This window comes from Colobus angolensis, unplaced genomic scaffold (genome assembly GCF_000951035.1).
Source record: "Colobus angolensis palliatus isolate OR3802 unplaced genomic scaffold, Cang.pa_1.0 Scaffold54, whole genome shotgun sequence".
NCBI classification, from domain to species: Eukaryota; Metazoa; Chordata; class Mammalia; order Primates; family Cercopithecidae; genus Colobus; species Colobus angolensis.
This window is the reverse complement of record NW_012118932.1, coordinates 7,745,043-7,764,209: the sequence shown is the minus strand read 5'-3', so window position 1 is coordinate 7,764,209 and position 19,167 is coordinate 7,745,043. Positions and strand designations below refer to the sequence as shown.

General features: G+C 40.8%; 1 protein-coding gene across 1 annotated transcript in view; it reads left to right on the top strand.

The window, feature by feature from the left end:
- Nucleotides 1-11,952: 11,952 nt before the first annotated feature.
- KIAA1211 (KIAA1211 ortholog) overlaps nucleotides 11,953-19,167 on the top strand; it is an 82,802-nt gene continuing 75,587 nt past the window's right edge. Inside the window, exon 1 of the mRNA XM_011961245.1 lies at nucleotides 11,953-12,162. The gene's annotated coding sequence lies outside the window, so the exon portion shown is untranslated. The remainder of the gene's footprint in view (nucleotides 12,163-19,167) is intronic.

The window sequence follows — 19,167 nt, the reverse complement described above, 5'->3', positions numbered from 1 at the left end:
ACGGGAAAACATTGTAAAAGCTCCCGTTAAGTCTTATCTGACCAAATGCCATAAAGCAATACATCTTGAGGGTATTTGTCAAGTCAGAGCTTTCATCAAAAACAGATAAGACATCTAAGGCTGGAGCCACCTGGATTTAAATAAACCATTTAAGGATTCTGTTTAGGAACAATGAAATATTACAGAACTTAGAAGCTTTCATTTTGTGAGATGTCTATGGGAAGATAATTTTAGAGGTTATTTTTATTTCCTTAGGGAAACAAGAAAGAGATTAGCATGCTCTGTAGTGCTACAGACTCATTAAATACCAGCTCACGTCTCTATCAGTAAAAGCTAAGTTTTTTGAGTAGTGGAATTGCTCTCTTTGAACAAAAGTGTCAGACAAACCATTTGTCAAGAACTCACAGTTGCACAAGTGTACAGTCTCTCAGGACAGTGGCAGCAAAGTACTAATTGAAAGTCACACACCACATGCTTAGAGTAGAAAGTATGACCATGTCCAGATTAGTCTGTTAACTGCTCCCACATCCACAAATGCTCATTGTTGATAGTAGATTCAGCTTTTGAAACAAAGGTCTAAGCAACCATACAGGGAAAAATGGATTGGTTTGGCTATAGAAAATTTAAAACTTTTATGATCCCATTCACACAGGAAAAGACAAACTACATGCATCTATATCTGTGTAGATGCACCTACAAGACAAGGGTTGGGAAGGAGGAGTTCAAGAAGGCATGCTTTCTCTGGCCAGAGTTCTAAGACAAGAACCTATTTACCGACTGTGGGTTTGCCCTGCCCACCATCTGTGCATGAATCTGGGCCTCCACCACAGCCTAAGTTATCTGTGCTGGGTAGCTGGTGGCTGTTAAGAACTGAATTGTGTCCTTGAAAAATGCTATGTTGGAATCTTAATCCGCAGGGCCTCAGAATGTGACCTTACTTAATAAAAACAGGGTCTTTACAAAGGTGATGCAGTTATAGTAAGGTCATTAGGGTGGGCCCTAATCCAGCATGACTGATGTCCTTAAAAGGGAGACTTTGGAGAGAGAAACATGCTGAAGGAAGAGGATGTGAAGGCTATGTGAAGAGACTGGAGTGATGTGTCTACAAGCCAAAGAACACCAAAGCTCGCCAGCCACCACCTGAAGCTGGAAGAGGAAAGGAAAGATCTTACCCTAGGGCCTTCAGAGGGAACACGGCCCTTGATCTCAGACTTCCCCTTTAAGAACTGAGGGAGAATCAACATCTTTTGTTTAAGCCCCCTATGTTTTGGTACTTTATTGTGGCAGCCTGAGCAAACACAGTGGCTAAGGAAACTAATTTCAGTCAGAGATGACATTCAAAATTCAGCACTGAATGTTGGCAGGACTAGGCACTAACCAGTCAGAAGAGATGTCAGTCTTGAACTACTCACACAGGTGGGCCACTGTGGGGCAGAGATGACATATGGGAACCAGGAGTCACATAGGACGATGGCTCAATGACCTGAGAAAACAGGGTGTAGGGAAGGAAACTAAAGAATGCTCAATACCTTGAAAATGGGCAGCAAAAGAAAGATTAATTTAGATGCAACCAATAAAAATATTTTCAAAGACTGAAAAAAAAAAACTTTTGTGCTACAAAATATGCCATGAGAAAAGTTAAAAAGCAAACAGAAAAAAATATATTTGCAATGTATTGCAAATGTTTATATTTTAAATATGTTAAAAATGCATAACTTCAGACCATTTCCCACCAATCAGAGATAGGGAGGGATGTGTTGTTGGTGAAGATTCAGGGAAATCTCATGCATCAGTTTTTGGAGTATGAATTGCTATAACCCCTTTGAAATGTAATTTAGCAATGTATATTAACATTTCAATTCACACTGACCCAGCAATCTCATAATTTAGAATTTATACTATAGAAATAAAAGCATCAGTGCCTAAGATGTATGAATATCTTTATTTATTTTAACATTGCTTATAGTGATATAAAAGAAAAAACCTGGAATAGCTGAAATGTCCATTAATAGGGGGAAAGGTTGAAAGAATGAGTTAAATTTAAATATGTGGCCTGGAGGGATATCTACGACATATATAATAAAATGAAGAAAACAAATTATAGAATGAGTTATAGATTATAATTCCTTTTTATTAAAATGAAACCAATATGCATTAATATCTTTATGTAAATAAATACATAATTTAAAGAGACCCAGGCTTGAGCCATGATGAGTATGATTAATCTAGTTTTTTATAGATTAAATTCACTTGTATGCATTTAAGTCCTATAAAAAATTGGTAAGAAAGATGGACCTTAGGTGCAAAAAATTGGGTTGATTTTGATTTGATTTTAATCAAAATTTTGATTCATTACTCATTAGCTTGTCAGTAAATGCAGCTTCACGTTATCACTTTTTTTGACTACCTATTATTGATTATATGCATATAAAATGTTTAATCATTTGCCTGTTGCTGAACATTTTAAATGGTTTCACAGTATTTAGTTTTAGAAAGAATGCCATGTATTCTTTTTTTTTGCCATATTTTTGTATACTTTCTAAGTATTTTCCTAGCAGAAATTCCTAGAACTGAAATATCTAGATTAAAAATATTACATATACATACACACACACACACACACACACACACACACACACACACACACATGTAGATAGAGCAATGGATGAATCAGTCAGTAGATGTAAATATGGGCATATATGTATAGTATGTATAAATATAGGAGATATGTATAGATACCTTATAACCTAGCAATAAATACTTTCACATATTATAAATGTGAAAAATATCTATAACATGAAAATATATGTTATATGTATTGTATAATCTAGTTATCTAGTGCTATGTAACAACTACCTCTGAACAAATTATTTATCCATCCAGATATATAAATGTCTTTTAACCCAGCAGTCTACATAATTTTCTAGTTATCCAGTGCTACATAACAAACTGCCCCAAAACTGAGTACTTAAAACAACAACCACATTTAATTTACTCGCAAATCTGCAGTCTGGATATGACTCAGTCAAGACAACTTATGTCTACTCCAATTGACATTGGCTGGGGAGGCTTGAAGACTGCAGGCTGGAATCTTCTGAAGGCTCTTTCACTCACATGTGTGTTGCCAGTGCTGGGAAGAGTCAAAGAGCAGGGGGCTAGAACAGCTATGGCAGCTGGCATCCCTCTGGCATCTTTCTCTAGATGTGATCTCTCTACATGTTGGCTTCAGGGTAGCTGGACTTCTTACATGACCACTTAGGGCTTCAAAGCCTTGTGTCCCAGTAGAGCTGCAGGTGGAAGCATTGTCCTCTTTTCTAACTTAGCCTTGGAAACCATGCAGCATCCCTTCCACTACAGTCACAGGCCCACCCAGGTGGAGCAGGTCACATAGACTCCCACCTGTCAATGGAGCAGCATCAACAACTCATTGTAAGAGCATGGAGAGGATGGATATAGTGGTGCAGCCATTTCTGGAAAATACAATCTGCCACGTTATTTTAGGACTTTTGATACATATTGCCAAATAGCCACTCCAGATATTGTACAGTGATGAAAATGATTCTTCCTGACACTGCTAAAGAAGGATATTATTACTCTTTTTAGATGGTATTTCATTTTGTAAATTTACTTTTTTGGTTGCTACTGATGTTGAAAATATCTGTACCTGTGGCCAGGCACGGTGGCTCGTGCCTGTAATTCCAGCACTTTGGGAGGCCAAGGGGGTGGATCATGAGGTCAGGAGATCGAGACCATCCTGGCTAACACGGTGAAACCCCATCTCTACTAAAAATACAAAAATTTAGCTGGGCGTGGTGGTGGGTACCTGTAGTCCCAGCTACCCAGGAGACTGAGGCAGGAGAATGGCGTGAACCTGGGAGGCGGAGCTTGCAGTGAGCCAAGATTGTGCCACTGCACTCCAGCCTGGGTGACAGAGCAAGACTCCGTCTCAAAAAAAAAAAAAAAAAAGAAAGAAAATATCTGTACCTGTGTACTAGCCATTTTTATTTCTTTTCTGAGCTGCCCGTTTACATCCTTCCTGAAATGTGTAGTTAAGGTTTTAAAGATCAGTTAGTTCAAAGTCCCTCCTTTCACTGATTAGGAAACGGAGTCACCAAAAGCACCAAGTTCAGAGTTTTCTAAACTTATGTAAAGATTACATCAGCACTTCAGGCGGGGTGTAGTGGCTCGTGCCTGTAATCCCGGCACTTTGGGAGGCCGAAGCGGGCAGGTCACTTGAGGTCAGGAATTCGAGACCTGCCTGGCCAACATGGTGAAACCACGTCTGTACTAAAAATACAAAAATTAGCCGGGTATGGTGGTACGTGCCTGTAATCTCAGCTACTCAGGAGGCTGAGGCAGGAGAATCACTTGAACGTGGGAGGCGGAGGTTGCAGTGAGCCAAGATGGTGCCACTGCACTCCCGCTTGCACGACAGGCTCAAAAAATGATAATAATAAATATTATTTAATAATAATATTATAGAACTTAGAAACTTTCATTTTGTGAGATGTCTATGGGAAGATAATTTGAGAGGTTATTTTTATTTCCTTGGGGAAACAAGAAAGAGATTAGCATGGCCTTGTGAAGCGGGTGTCATCATGCTCCATTCGCAGATGTGGAGACTGGCCTTTAATGTCAAAGTACATGTTGACATGTTTCATCTGAGAATGTTTTCATCCAGGAATGATACAGAATACCATCGAAACCTCCCTGTCCCCTAAGTTTAGCTGAATTGAGATGACCTAGATGTCATCTCATTGCATTTAATAAGCAGGACTGAACCTGGATTCAGGTTGTCTTTGCACCTTAAAAACAAGTGTCTAAACCTAGAAATAGGATAGATATTGTCAAGTTAAATCAACCTTTGTGACAACAAAGTTAGCCATCTTCAGAGTCAATGAGCGTTCAGCTTCCCCATGTCCTGAGACCCCTGCTCCCACCCCCTGCCCCAGACTCTTGTGTGTTAACAACACCAGACTAACACAAAAAGCTTTATCTTATAATTACCTCAAAATTATAGACTTCTAGAATATGCACACTTTAGATAGTACCGATGAACATCTGTTCTGCTGTTTGTGTGTGAAATGAATGAGATGAAACTCAGGTGGAATGATTAAACCTATGACAGGTTTTTTAAACAGGACTTTTAAAAGGCCATTAAATTCCAGATATTTTAATTTCAATTATTCTTTTTCTTATTCATCCATCTGATATGCTCCAGATACATACTAGACACTGATAATACAGAGCTGTAAGACATAGTATTCATTTATTAGATATGTATGCTTTTCCTTGTCCCAAAAGGCATATGAAATGGGTTATAGGAAATGGCATTATTCCCCACCTCAGGAAATGGGGAAGATCAAGGAGGACGTGGACAAAAAACACCGTGATAGAGATATGCCAAAGGATTGCACTGTAGCATGTGGAGATTAGGTAGGAGGATTCCTAACACAGACTGGAGAGGGGGAGTGGGGTACCGCAGAGAAATTCCTTGGAGGAACAAATTACACAAAACTCATCAACACTGTTTTGTGTATTGTACATTTTTTCCTGGTTTGCCTTTTTTTCTGGCATTAGGAGGCCAATCACAATTTTAAGCAGAGCTCAGACACAGTTGCTCTTCTGTTTAGCCAACTGCGTGCCTGATCCTTTTCTTTTTCTTAAATACAGGGTCTCACTTTGTCATGCAGGCTGGAGTGCAGTAGTGTGATCGTGACTCACTGTAGCCTCCAGCTCCTGAGTTCAAGCGATCCTCCTGCCTCAGCCTCCCTAGTAGCTGGGACTGCAAGCATGCGCCATGACACTTGGCTAATTTTTTTTGTAGAAACAGGATCTTGCTGTATTGCCCAGGCTTGTCTCAAACTCTACCTTAAGCAGTCCTCCCAAAGCACTAGGATTACAGGCATGAGCCACCACACCCATTTTGATCTTCAAAAAGAAGATTCTTAGGTTTGTCTTCTGTGACTTCAGGCCATTCCTTAAACTTATTTCAGAAACTTATGTGTCTGGTGAGCTGTGCTGCCCCCCCCCCCCAAGAGTTCCACTGTGCAGCTGTGATTAAGTCCATTCACTCACCCACCAGGTTTGCAGATGCCCTGCCACGCTGTCAGCATGATGGATGGGCCTGCATTACGGTGGGTACAGTAGGGGAAAGCAGGAAAGGAGCTCAGAGCGTTATCAGCTGTTCAGACTGCAAAGTCCATGTTATAATAATTGCCATTTTCTTTTGTGTTTCTGGTTGACATATGGAAAAGGGCAGACTATAAAGTGTTTATGAAATTTTCCTTAGCTTTTCACTCCAGTGTGGTTACTCAGTACAGGGCTTGTGTGCTTTCTGGATCCATTAGTCCTCATTTCTAACTTGAGTGGATTTCTATTTATTGCAACCAAAGGGCCTTGAGTAAAAGAAATTCTGAAAGCACAAGTTTATACATCTTTTTATCTGACCATCAATCAATGGTTCAGTTCTCCAAGATAAACTTTAGTTTCTGAAATTCTGTTTCATTGAGTCTTATAGAAGTTTTCTGTGCTTGCTCAATTAATAAAGTCACCGAGAGAATGAGTGAATAAAAGCAACTAAGGTGAATTACCCCTCCCAATTCCTCTGCCTCTAATTTTATCAAGGGACTTTTGTTTCTCTTTGGAAACTGGCATTTCTCTTATTCATTTAATAAGTGAATACATAACTAGAGACTGCTATGTTCCAGGCATGGTTAGTAGATGCTAGGAATGTAAAGATAAGGAGGACATGGACCTTGCCCTCCAGGAACTCATGGTTTAGTGGGGGAGACTGACAAATAAACCAGAGATTACAGTACAGGAAATGCAGTTTAAGGGTAACATTGGGTGCCATGGAAACACACAGGTGCAGTACCTGATCAGCCTTTGGAAGAGCTCTTGGAGGTGATCAGGTGATCAGGCGATCAAGGAAGGCTCCCTGTAGGAGACAGCACCTGAAATGAGTTTGGAAGGATGAGTAGGAGTGAGCCAGAGGGAGAAACTGAAGGGCATGTTCTGTGTACATGGCCTCATATGAGCAAACATAGGAGGGTGTAAGAAAGTCTGGTTCTTGGCCGGGCGCGGTGGCTCACGCCTGTAATCCCAGCACTTTGGGAGGCCGAGACGGGCGGATCACGAGGTCAGGAGATCGAGACCATCCTGGCTAACATGGTGAAACCCCGTCTCTACTAAAAAAAATACAAAAAACTAGCCGGGCGAGGTGGCGGGCGCCTGTAGTCCCAGCTACTCGGGAGGCTGAGGCAGGAGAATGGCGCAAACCAGGGAGGCGGAGCTTGCAGTGAGCTGAGATCCGGCCACTGCACTCCGGTCTGGGGGACGGAGCGAGACTCCGCCTCAAAAAAAAAAAAAAAAAAAAAAAGAAAGTCTGGTTCTTTCATGCCAAAATATAAAGTAAGTTTTGTTCCCCAAATATCTCAGAAAAAAGAGAGTTGCCTTATATTTAGATTTTTAAAAATCTTTTGTATTACAGGCTACTCTCTGATTTACTTTATTTTGAATGACAAAGTAAGAAACAATAGGCTGAAACTACCTCTGTCCCTGCTAGTTTGTATGCCTATGGAGGCCATCATAAAAGGAAGCAAAGAAATTCAGTACAGATTTAGTGGAGTGTTGGGGTGGGGGATGACTTCACAATTGCAGACCTTGAATATCATTGCCAATAAACCTTCTAAAAATCACTTGAAAATGAAATAGAATTAGTGGTTACTTTGTGGATATCATGAGTATACAGCCACAGGATGAACGGAAAAATAAAACTGTCCTTATTTTAAGCAAATGGATATTTGTGGCTTGAGATAAAATTTCCAGTTATAGCATCATATACAGATGAAAAAAAAATGTTTCCAGTTTCACGTAGAGTAAAGCTATTTTCACTTCCTTCTCCTCTTCCAAATCCCCTAAATAATAAAGAGAACAAGATATAGACATGCAAGCTTTGGTGACACTAGGAGATGTGTAGCCCTGAACTAGGATTTATGAAGACTGAACAGTGGTGCAGGAATGGCGAGAAAGTGGTAAGGTCAAACCTACGTTCCTGCAAGGATGAGCACTCAAAGAACCCCTGAAAAGCTCAGAAAAAGACGTCGGGGGTCACAGGAGGCAGAGGCGATGGGAGGTCAAGGATAGGGATTTTAGGAGAAAAATCTGTCCATGGAGCACTTGAACCCCATCTTCCTACTCCCATTCCAGATTGATAGGGAACTAAGGCTCCCCTGCCACCACATAAAACCAGAAGTTCATCCTCTGGAAAAAGAAAATCAGAGGACCACCAGGCTCCGAGATAGCAGGCAAGGGAGGGGAGGAGCGAGGACCCTATGTGAAAACAAGAGTACGGGGAAGTTTGTACACTTCATGATGACTACAAGCAGCCTGGTGCACCAGGTGAAGGGTAGAGGGATGCACCCCTAAAGCGCATGAACCACCCCAGAGAAAATCCTATAGATACTGTCATTTGAGAGTTCCAAGTTTGGAGAAGCTCCTGATGTCCCCCACTATCTATTTTCCCTTTATCCTTTTCACTAACAGAACTTCCCCATGTTTTGGCAAAGAATACAGATGGCTGGGTAGAATCTACCTCCCAGATTCCCCTACAGTGGGCTGTGTCCACCAGCTAAATTCTTAACAGTGGTGTGAGCAGTTTCTGCCTCACTCTCTTAAAAGAAATCAGCTTGTCCTTGCCTTTCTCTCGCTCCCTTCAAGAGTAGGCTGTGGATGTCGTGCCCTTGAGGGAGCTTCAAACATAGATCAAGATCAAGGCCTTAGGAGATGGTAATCAACCAAAGATCAAGGCCTTAGGGGATGGTGGAACAACAAAGTAGGAAGAATAGAAAGAGTGGCAGCATCTACTTGTCCTGTGCCGCTCATCGACATAAGGAATGTTAGAAGAGAGAGAAATGAACTCCTAACTTGTTTAAGTCACTGTATTTTGGAGCCTCTTTTTTTGTAGCAACTTAGTCTATAAACAAATACACTATATTAAAAAACAAAACACCTGGCTTTTTGCTCAAATATGTATTATAATTTTCTCCAAAATAGCACATTATCCAGTGTAAAATAGCATTGGATTTTTAAAATGGCTTTTTTTTGTGTGTGTGGATACATAGCAGGTGTATATATTTAGGGGTACATAAGACGTTTTGACATGGGTGTGTAATGTGAAATAAGCATCATGGAGAATGAGGTACCTATCCCCTCAAGCATTTATCCTTTGAGTTACAAACAATCCAATTACACTCTTTAAGTTATTTAAGAATGTACAGTTAAGTTATTGATTGTAGTCACCCTATTGTACTTTCAAATCGTAGGTCTTATTCATTCTTTCTAACTATTTTTTTTTTGTATCAATTAACCATCTCCCTTTCCCTCAAAGCCCCTTACTACCCTTCCTGGCCTCTGGAACCATGCTTCTGCTCTCTATGTCCGTGAGTTCAAAGATAGTATATATTTAAATTGAACAAAAAGTCTTCCAAAGACTTTTCTTTTTCTCTTTTGCTGGGAGACAGGAGGATTGTCTTACTGGGAAAATGGGAGACTACCTGAGATTCAGGACCACCTTATATTGGTTTCTAGTCTAACATTCTGGGAACTTGAGAAGATTCTGAAGGCAGAAGTACAGAGTGTGAAATGTGGAGTATAGAGTATGAAATAGGGAGTAGTCCTGGCTCCCATTAAAATTTACATAATGGAGTTTCCCTAAAACCAGGAGGGGGGTTCATATGCTGGCAATGATGTTATGGGCCTGATAATGATCCCCACAGTTTTGGTGTGAGCACCTGGATGACTTATGCTCCCATTTTGTGAAGTAATCATAAGGTGTTACACATTTAGGAAAGAACATGATGGGTTTGGTTTTAGACATACGGAGGTACCTATGGACATCCAAGTAGAGGTCCAGGCTACAGATCCACAGCTTAGATTGGCTTTTGATGTAGATGTGTTTTTTACTCTGTTGTTAAAATTCAGCTAGTATATATGTCAGGGTGGCTGTATCAGGTGGTAAAATTCTGAAATACTCTGTACTCATTGGTAAATAGTCATTTCCTTCAGACTCCCAAATGCCTCCCATTTCCCACACACTAGCTGTTCTAACCCTTCTTGGGATGCCCCCATATCACCCTACAGTCCACGACGAAAGGGTTAATACCTGGCCCAGAAGTGGGCCTCCAGGACCCTGCCCAGCCCTGTGGCTGTCCTGTCTGCTCTGTTTGTTAAAGTTTTAAATAAAACTCCTGCTCACAAATCGTGAAGGTGGAACACATTTCCCACATAGCCATGCGCTTAATCTGTTTCACAATCTCCCACAAATCCCATCCTAAGCTGCCCTTCCAGTCTAGCTGATATCTCTCCTAAGTGTCCTCTGCTGCAGGCAGCATTAATTACCCTCTGCTCCCTGACTCCCTGCGTTTTCTCACCTTCATTTATTTGTGCTCGTTACTCAAAATTTTCTCTGATTTCCAGACATTCTGTGTTTTATTCATCTTTCAAGGCCAATTCATTTTCCCTTCTACAAGAAAGCTGCCTTCATTTAGAAATGATAATTCCATCCTTGAAATAACCACCCCCTTCTCATGGAGTATATCACTTCCTATCTTATTTACTACATTATAATATAATATATTATATTATCTTAGTATTTTCTATAAAGTCTTTCTCATAGTGGGTAAGTAATAAATAATTGTTGAATGAATTCAAGTATGAAATCTAAATCAAAAGACTCTACCAGTTACCATTGGTCTATGGTTGCTAGCAATTTTATCACTTCTTTAGAATGTCTAATCTCAGAATACCTGAAAATCTCCCTGGCTCTGATACCTATACTATCTTTTGTCACATGCCAAGAAAAAAAAACAAAACTAAACAACAGTAACCAAAAGCAAGCAAATGCAGAAATGTTTACTGGTTTTCTGAACTAAAGCCTTTGGTACTTTCAATTGTGTTTTGGTCATCTCTCTTTAATGTAAAATGGTAAAAGTGCTTTTCCATTTCCTGCACTGACTTTAATTAATCTTCCAGAAATGCTGGAGCAGAGCTTTTCTAAGGAGTGTTGCGCTCTTTGCTCTACTGCAGCAAATCAAGCTCCTATTGTAACACTGGTGGCATAGGATGAGTCATTGGTTTGGCTGGGACAAAGTGTTTCCTGAAGTCAGATACAAGAGCAGAATACCTAATGGTACCTTAGTACCTATATTCTGTCTCAAACACTCGGTCCCCTATTGCCCTTCATTGAAGTAAAGGAAAAATCAAACTTCCAATGTTTGATTGAGGTAGCAGATAATTTGCACTCAAGGTCACTGGCATGTAAACAGATTTTATTTTCCTTGCAAACATTGAATTGCATTTTCTCTCTCTTCTTTTACGTAAGATTCAAGCAAAATGTAGACTATGTTATGTACCATGCCTAGTCTGTTTTATAAAGAAGCAATGTCTGACATTTGCCCTAGGTAGATACTGATGGAGAGGAGGATGGGCAGGAGGCATTGGCTGCAGCCTGAAGGGTACCTAAAGCTGTGATTTCGAGCCCCAACCTAGTGGCCTGCGCTCTCAGCCAGCTCTCTTGATATGCAGTGCAGTTCTCAGCGAATCTTTGTCAGATGTGAGGGAAGAGACACTTCCTTGAGTTGCCATTTTTCTGTCCTCTGAAAGTAAAAAGTGCTGAATGGGACTAAAGCATCTCATCTCTGCCCTCTCCTCTCCCTCCTTTTTCATTGATATCTTTCAATGAAAAGATTATATATCTTCACATGGGGCCTTAGGTGGAAGGTGATTGCAAGTGCGGTTACTTGATATGTCTGTAACTGCAGGGTCGGGAGGGATGCGTGCACAGTCACGGGGCAGGCAGTTGAGCTGCTTCACATAGGGGTTCTCAGAGCAACTGTCAGGGCAGAATCCTGGACTGGATCCCCCATTGGCTGTTTTCTCCTTACTGGAATTAGAACTATGTCCAAAGCCAATCCAACAGTACCTGCCCTCACCTGACTCATACTGTAGGAGCTTTTGGTCATAGCATACCAAGTGCCCTACTGAGCTTCTACATGGGGCATGCACATTCCCATGGCGTGGTGTCTCTGATGGAGGATAATTTACCAGATGGAAGAATCTCATGTTTGATGAGGAAACTGTAGGCTTCAGGCAGCCCAGAAGGTAAGTGTACAGAATATAAAGAAAAGGCCCTGTACTTGCCCTCTGAAATTGGGAAATGGGGGAAGAAACAGGCATCTGTTGTCACCCTAATGACATCAGAGTATGGCTTCCAGCTTCCTGCATTCATGGCAGCAGTTTTCTAAGACAGTGAATTCCCCAACATTGTTATTATTAGTTGTACTTAGGTACTGGTATTAGTGCTAGTACTGGTATGGCTACTACTAAGAATCAGTGCTTGGGTACTGGCATTAGTACTTAGATACCCAAAAAAGTTCGAGTACATTCGTAGTTGGCCCTTTGTAAGTCATTCTATCCTGTGCTTTTATAAGCTTTGTTGAATGTGAGAGAAAGAGTTGTGATATTGCTAGGACAAGGGAGTTGCAAATAAGCTTTGAGCTCTGTGATCATCCTCTGTCATGGGGTTGTGGGAGAAGCAAGGCTAAAACCCACTGTGACATGAGACCCTTTTGCACACTACAACCTCTCCTTCTGCCGTATAAGCTAAGAGTTGGGGCCCAGGCGTAGACTGGATCTTTTGAAGCTCTTGAGTCTGTCTTACTAGATCACTCCTACATGGTGAAGCAGTATTCTCATGATAGTCTTTTCTTGCCCTGGCTTTATTTCTTCTGTTAGGAGTAATTGATGATATATTAGCTACTTTTCCAGCTGTGATTTGGCAGTGGTTGAGTGGCAGCTGATAGTAACTCAGGAATCTAAAGAAAAGACCATTTTGGACTTTCAGAGTTACATAAAGGATCTCTGCCTTCCTCTCCTCCAGTAGTTGGCAGCTTTCCAATTAATAAGTAGGAAAGGAAAACCCACCTAGAGAATCCTGTTGTGAGCTGGGCATGGTGGCTCATGCCCATAATCCCAGCACTTTGGGAGGCTGAGGCAGGTGGATCACATGAATCTCGGAGGGGGAGGTTGCAGTGAGCCAGGATTGCACCACTGCACTCTTGCTTGGGCAACAGAGTGAGACTCCATCTTAAAAAAAAGAGAGAGAGAGAGAATCCTATTGTGAAGCCTGGGAGTGGACTTTGCATGGGATGCCTCATACTTACAGTACTCCACAGTATTTTATCAAGATAAATAACATAGGAGAGTGAATTCTATGAGGCTGAGGATTCTGTATGGTATACCCAAGGAAATGAATAAAACATCACAGCAGCACCGGGAATGAATCTTTCCAGTGGGGGGCTGTGGGATCCCACTAGAGAATACTCAGCTTATCATTCCAATACAGGCTCTTCTTACAAACTAGCAGCATTATTTGTTTCCCACTAAAGAATCAGGAGCATCGCGGAGAACAGCACAGTGCGATTTGTTTTCAGAGAGCTTCCTTCATTCAAGTGGTTAGAAACTATTTCTCAAGATAATTTGTCCTGAGTCAGAGCTGACATCTTACTACGGAAAAATGCACATTTGAGGAACCTGGTATTGCTCATACCTGGAAGACTCTGTGTTTTAAAGGTTTTAGTAATTAATCTGCTCACTTTTGGTGAACTAGGACTAAAACTCAGCCAGCTAAGTATTTATTAAGTGCCTACTTTGCTCCCATCATAATTAGGCAGGTCATAGGCATAGATTTTTAAAAATTAAGATGCCATCAAGGCTCAATGCATTATTTACAGGCAATAAATCTTACTAGAATACCAGGCACCTGCCTTGGCAGTTATCTTTCAGAGACTATAAAAGCCTCCATCTCCACAGAGACCCCTTGGAGTATTTTGGAGAAAGGGAGATGCCTCCCTGAGCCTATTTGCTCTTTACCCCAGAGCCTTGCACCCACCTGCTGAGTTTTGTGCCATTATTAGGAAATAGTTTGGTTTCTGGCCATCTTAGAAAAAAGGAAAATTCCTTGTCTCATGGTTCTTTGAACTGTAATTTAAAATTGTATGTGTGCCCGTTACTGCCTTTGCATCTGATTTATTACAAACATTACTAGTTTATGTGTTTGTCCAGAATTGTAGGCAACTTGCAGGAAAGTTAACATTGTTTTCTCACTATCCAGAATACCGCCATATGCCAGTGAGATCTAATATGTCCTGGGATTTGGGTGAAACAAGATAAAGAAACCTTATTCCATCTTCAAAGTAAATCTGAATTGCCCTGTAAAATATCTAAACTCTTTAACGTTCCTTCTCATTATGTACTTCCTAGTATTCTTTTACCTCTTTACCTTTGTCTTTCTCACATTTTGATGCTCTATATCCCACTATTCTCCTTTCCCTTCTTTTCTTCTTCCTAATTCCTTTTCTCTGTTTTGATAATAAGTAAGAAATGCCATATAATGGTCAAAACATACCCATTCATTAATTTTAAAAATGTCTTTTTTTCTCTTGTCCCATCGTTGGTATCTAATAAAACATTTCTTAATACTAGCTAGCAGTATAATAGCTAATGTTTTTGCTGGACCTTCTGCTAGGTGCTTTATATACCATATCTAATTTATTCCTTACAAGTTAATAAGCTGGGTATTATTATCACTCCTATTTTACAAACAAGAGAGCAGAAACTTAACAGATTATGGAACTTGCCCAAAGTCTCCTAGCTAGTAAGAAAATTGAGACTCAGAACCAATGTCTACCTCCAGAACTCAAACGCCTTGCAAAGAATGAGCTCTCAATCTAGTAGTGTCCCCAAGACACACTTTTGAAATGCAGCAAAATGATTAAGAGCATGGTACTTGGAATTAGACAGACTTGGTCTGAGTCTTAGCACTGCCAGGGATTAACTGTGTAACAATGGGCAAATCACTTCACCTCTCCGAGCTTCCATTTTCTATCTATAAAACATGGAATATAATACCTCACGGAGCGGTTGTGAGGTGTTACATGTAAAACTTTAAGCCTGGCACATGGCCAAAGTTTAATACAGTTCACTAATATTACTATCTATGGAAAAAATAGTATTTGTTCCCCTTGCAACAAACTTCATTTAATTAAAGCATATTTCAAAATAGCGCTAACTGTCCTCAGTAACCACTGGGAATTTTTCCTTGATGCACGTGTCTAAAGATTCCTTGAATCCATTCATGTCTTCATCCTGCACAGCTGCCTGCGGTTAGTAACAGGTTCTGGAATTTCCCACGTGATGTATGAAGGAGCATAATATAGTGCTTCCATTTAATGGTTCCAGAATAGTCTTCTTCCATTTTTTACTTAATGCCCTGGTGGCATATAAATACGTTGGATATTTGGCCTGGGAAGGGAAGCCCTGAAAAACTGATAGAGAGGAATACAGTATGCCTTGACCGCCTGAGTCTTCTAGTCTCAGTGCCTGCCTGGTCAAGTGTCTAGACATCAGGCTCAGAGTCAAGAGACCTGGTTTCTTCACTCATTTAGCATCTAACCTTGTTCAGTTAGCTTCACTTCTCTGGTCTCACGTAGAAATCAAATAGTGACTTCACTGTCTCTTCCAACTCCTTGAAATTGATATTTGAAAGGCATTCGAAAAATATCAGGTGATGCGATTCAGCAGAGATGTGTCTGGTGTGGGCAGATTTTATTTCCTTTAGCCCAGGCCAGAATTTTATGTTGAAAGTGAAGCATATATGAAAAATAAAGCGTAATACTTTCTTAAAGTTCCACCCCAAATTATGAATATTTAGGTTATGCTCAAAACCAAGTTCAGTGACCACTAAGGCTCATGTCTAATAAGGCGTTCTTTTTTCCTTAATTGAGAAGTGGAAGATTTTGTGAAACTCTGGTAGAGTTTTGGTACTTGAGAAGCAAAATGATCAAAGCCAAAGTTGAGATCTCAGCAGTGTGAACATCAGCTCTGGCTTTGGCAATGTCAGAGAGCTTATTTAATTGCTCTGGCAGCTCTCAGCTTGTTTTTGCACACAATGCTTTTGCTTCATTTAGGCAGAGTGACTGCCACATATGCAGTGGAGTGTAGATAAATAGTTGTTGACTCTTGCATCTAAATGCCTAACTTACTGGGAAATGTGGCCATTTTCCTTGATCGGTATTTCTGAAATGTTTTTTACTTGATCCAGAGCAAGAAATATGTTTTGTATCAGAACATGTGTATGTATAAAGTTTTGTATACATATGCATATAAACTGCAAACAGAATTATCAAGAAGTAGTACCAACATTATGTTGTATTTTACTCTATTCTCTTCTTTTCTATTATACTTAGTGTTATTAAGCAATTTTGGTCATGACCCACTGAATTGATTGCAAGGTTCACTAAATGGGCTATCTATCACCCACTATTTGAAGAACACTGGCCTTAAGATTCCTCTTAGTCCAAAAAACTACTTTACTTATCTGGGCTTTACATACCCTCAAGGAAAAACTTTACACACTCTTTCAGTTCACTCCCAATACACACACACACCACCAGCACAACCATCTCTAACACCACCCAACTCTTTGAATGCCTAGGTAGAGATAACTCCATCAGGTGCTACCAGGTGTTTTTTTTTTTTTTCCCCTAACAGGCTTCAACTTCTCACAGGAGGCCAGAATTAGGAAAACTGTGAATTGTGAAAAGCAGCATACTCTCCTCTTAACTTTCTGTGGGTTCACTGGCATCAGGAATGCAAAAATTTCTGTGCTGTGCCAGTGCCAGCTCAAGGCTATAGTATTGACTGTAGGACTGCAGTCAATACTCATTGGCTAGCCATAGTCCCAGATCTGCACCGAATAGAGTGGAAACAGGGATCTTGTGAAGGTAGCGTTGAATAGCACTGGTGATCCATAGATAGGCTGAGTTTAGCATGCAGGATATAAAGTTACAGGATTATTGGAGCAGGAGTCCAGGCAGAGTGCATATTCCTCAATACACACGACACCAAGAAAAGCAAACAGACAAACACAGGTTAGCACAGTCTGGATATACTGGGGCAGAATTGGTCGGTGACTGAAGCTGTCTCTTCGTATCATCGGCTCATAATTCCAAGGCTGTCTGAGGCGTGACTTTGCCCCTAAGAGTAGAACCTCAGGACTTAAAAGGAACCCTGAGTGGTTCATGTAATTTCCTGATGTCTTAGAAGTGTGTCTGAAGGCAGGTTCACATATTCTGTGCAGATTTGAGGTTCACATGTTAGTCTTCTCAGAAAACCTCACTGGGCCTGACCCCAGGGTAGCAATGGGATGACAGGGGTTGGGGATTCGTATTATGGGACTGTGACCTATTCATTCTCCATGAGCATGTTCTTCCCCAGGAGTAGAGACCTGCATCCTGACATAAAGAGGAGACATGAAACAACTTGGCTGTCTTTTAGCAACTTACAGACCATACTCTGGCCTCTCCCAGGCCCTGAAGGTCATTTATTTTGCAAAATAAGCCACAGCAATAACACCACTAGCAAAAGTTGGCAAACAAACCAGGAATGGAAAAAACATAATGCATATAATTAATAGGTAATTGATAAAGTTATAAGTTTTATGAGCCAGATATGTTCTAAACTTTCTTAGTTTTTTAAAGAAACAGTTCATAGAATTTATATCTAGGAGGGACCCTCAATAGTTCAGTCACCTCATTTTGCAGAGGTAGGAACTGAGGTTCTAAGAAGCTAGAAAATGGTCCAGGTGGCCAAGCCCAGATCTTTAAGACTCCAGGGATTGTTTCCCCACTCCTCATGGTCCCTTCTAGTAAAAAGGATTTCTCCTCATTGCTAAGAAATAGTACACAAAAATGTCATCGTTTGAGCCGCTGTTCATGGACTCAGTGATGTTAAAAGCAAAAAGGAAAACAACAAAGCAAAACCAAAAAACACAGCAATAGTTGCCCAAAGGGGCTGCATTTAGGTCATAGAAATTTGAACATAATGTGTGTGCTTCAGGAGATTTCATGAGATTTCCTGATGCCAGCTGTGGGGCTCCTGTGACTGTCTTTGAGGACTTTGGACAGTGAAGGGTTGCGTAGCTAACACATGCATTCCTAAGTCACCTGTCACCATAGAGCCCAGATTATATCACAAAAGCAGTTCCCAACCATAAAAGGACAAAGGACAGCTCTGGATTTTTTTCCTTTACTCCTACATCACATGAGTTAGTGGTCACTATTCAAAGAGGCAACACATCCAAGATATGGGTGGAAACTTCAATCATTGACCCTTTGAATCTCAGAATTGGAAGGTCATCTGTTCCACCAATATCTGGTGCATGAGTTAATTGAAAGATTCCGCAGAACATGTAGCAATTGCATCTCTTTTGTCTCCCCAGAATAGGACCATGCCAGCGGGAATCTATTACTGGTCTGAGCTGTTGTCTAAGATTTAGTCCGGGAAAGAGGAATGTGGTCAGAGGACAGTGATTGTCACAGGGCTGTTTCATCCACATGTAGTGCTCTCCAATGAGAGCAGAATAAGAAGCCAAAAGACATAAACTGTGTCAGTGCAACGGAGTAAGTCTAGGATCAAGGAAGAATAGCCAGACAGGACTGTCGCACCCAGTCTGGAATCCTGAGACAGACTATAGAATTTCATTACAAATCCTTTAAAGCAGAGTTTTGTGGGTTTTTTTTTTTTTTTTTTTTCTGTTCTCAGGAATCGTATCAGTGTAGCACTATTCACAGATCGGCATGGAGGACAAGACGACTTCTTATTCTTTTCCTCAACCATCTGAACACTAAAGTTTTCATTCTGCTACCTCTTGGGTTTGTACTTAATGGATCTCATCTATTCAATAAGCAATCAAGCACTTCGCAGTGGGACCAGGGAAGGTTAGTGTCACTTTGACCTTGGCCCAGTTCCCACTGGCACCATCTAGAACCTCTGCTAAACTTATCAAGAACTGATACTCACATAGTAGAACTAGTGACTTCTGCCCTACATCTCTAAGAGCTTTTACATACTCCAGCATGGTTTGAGAATTTGACTTTAAACTCACCTTCTATCTAGCAGGAACTATTACTGAATCTGCCCCTAGCTTTAAAAAAAAAATGATCAACTGGCCGCAGTGGCTCATGCCTATAATCCCAGCACTTTGGGAGGCTGAGATGGGTGGATCATGAGATCAGGAGTTTGAGACGAGCCTGGCCAACATGGTGA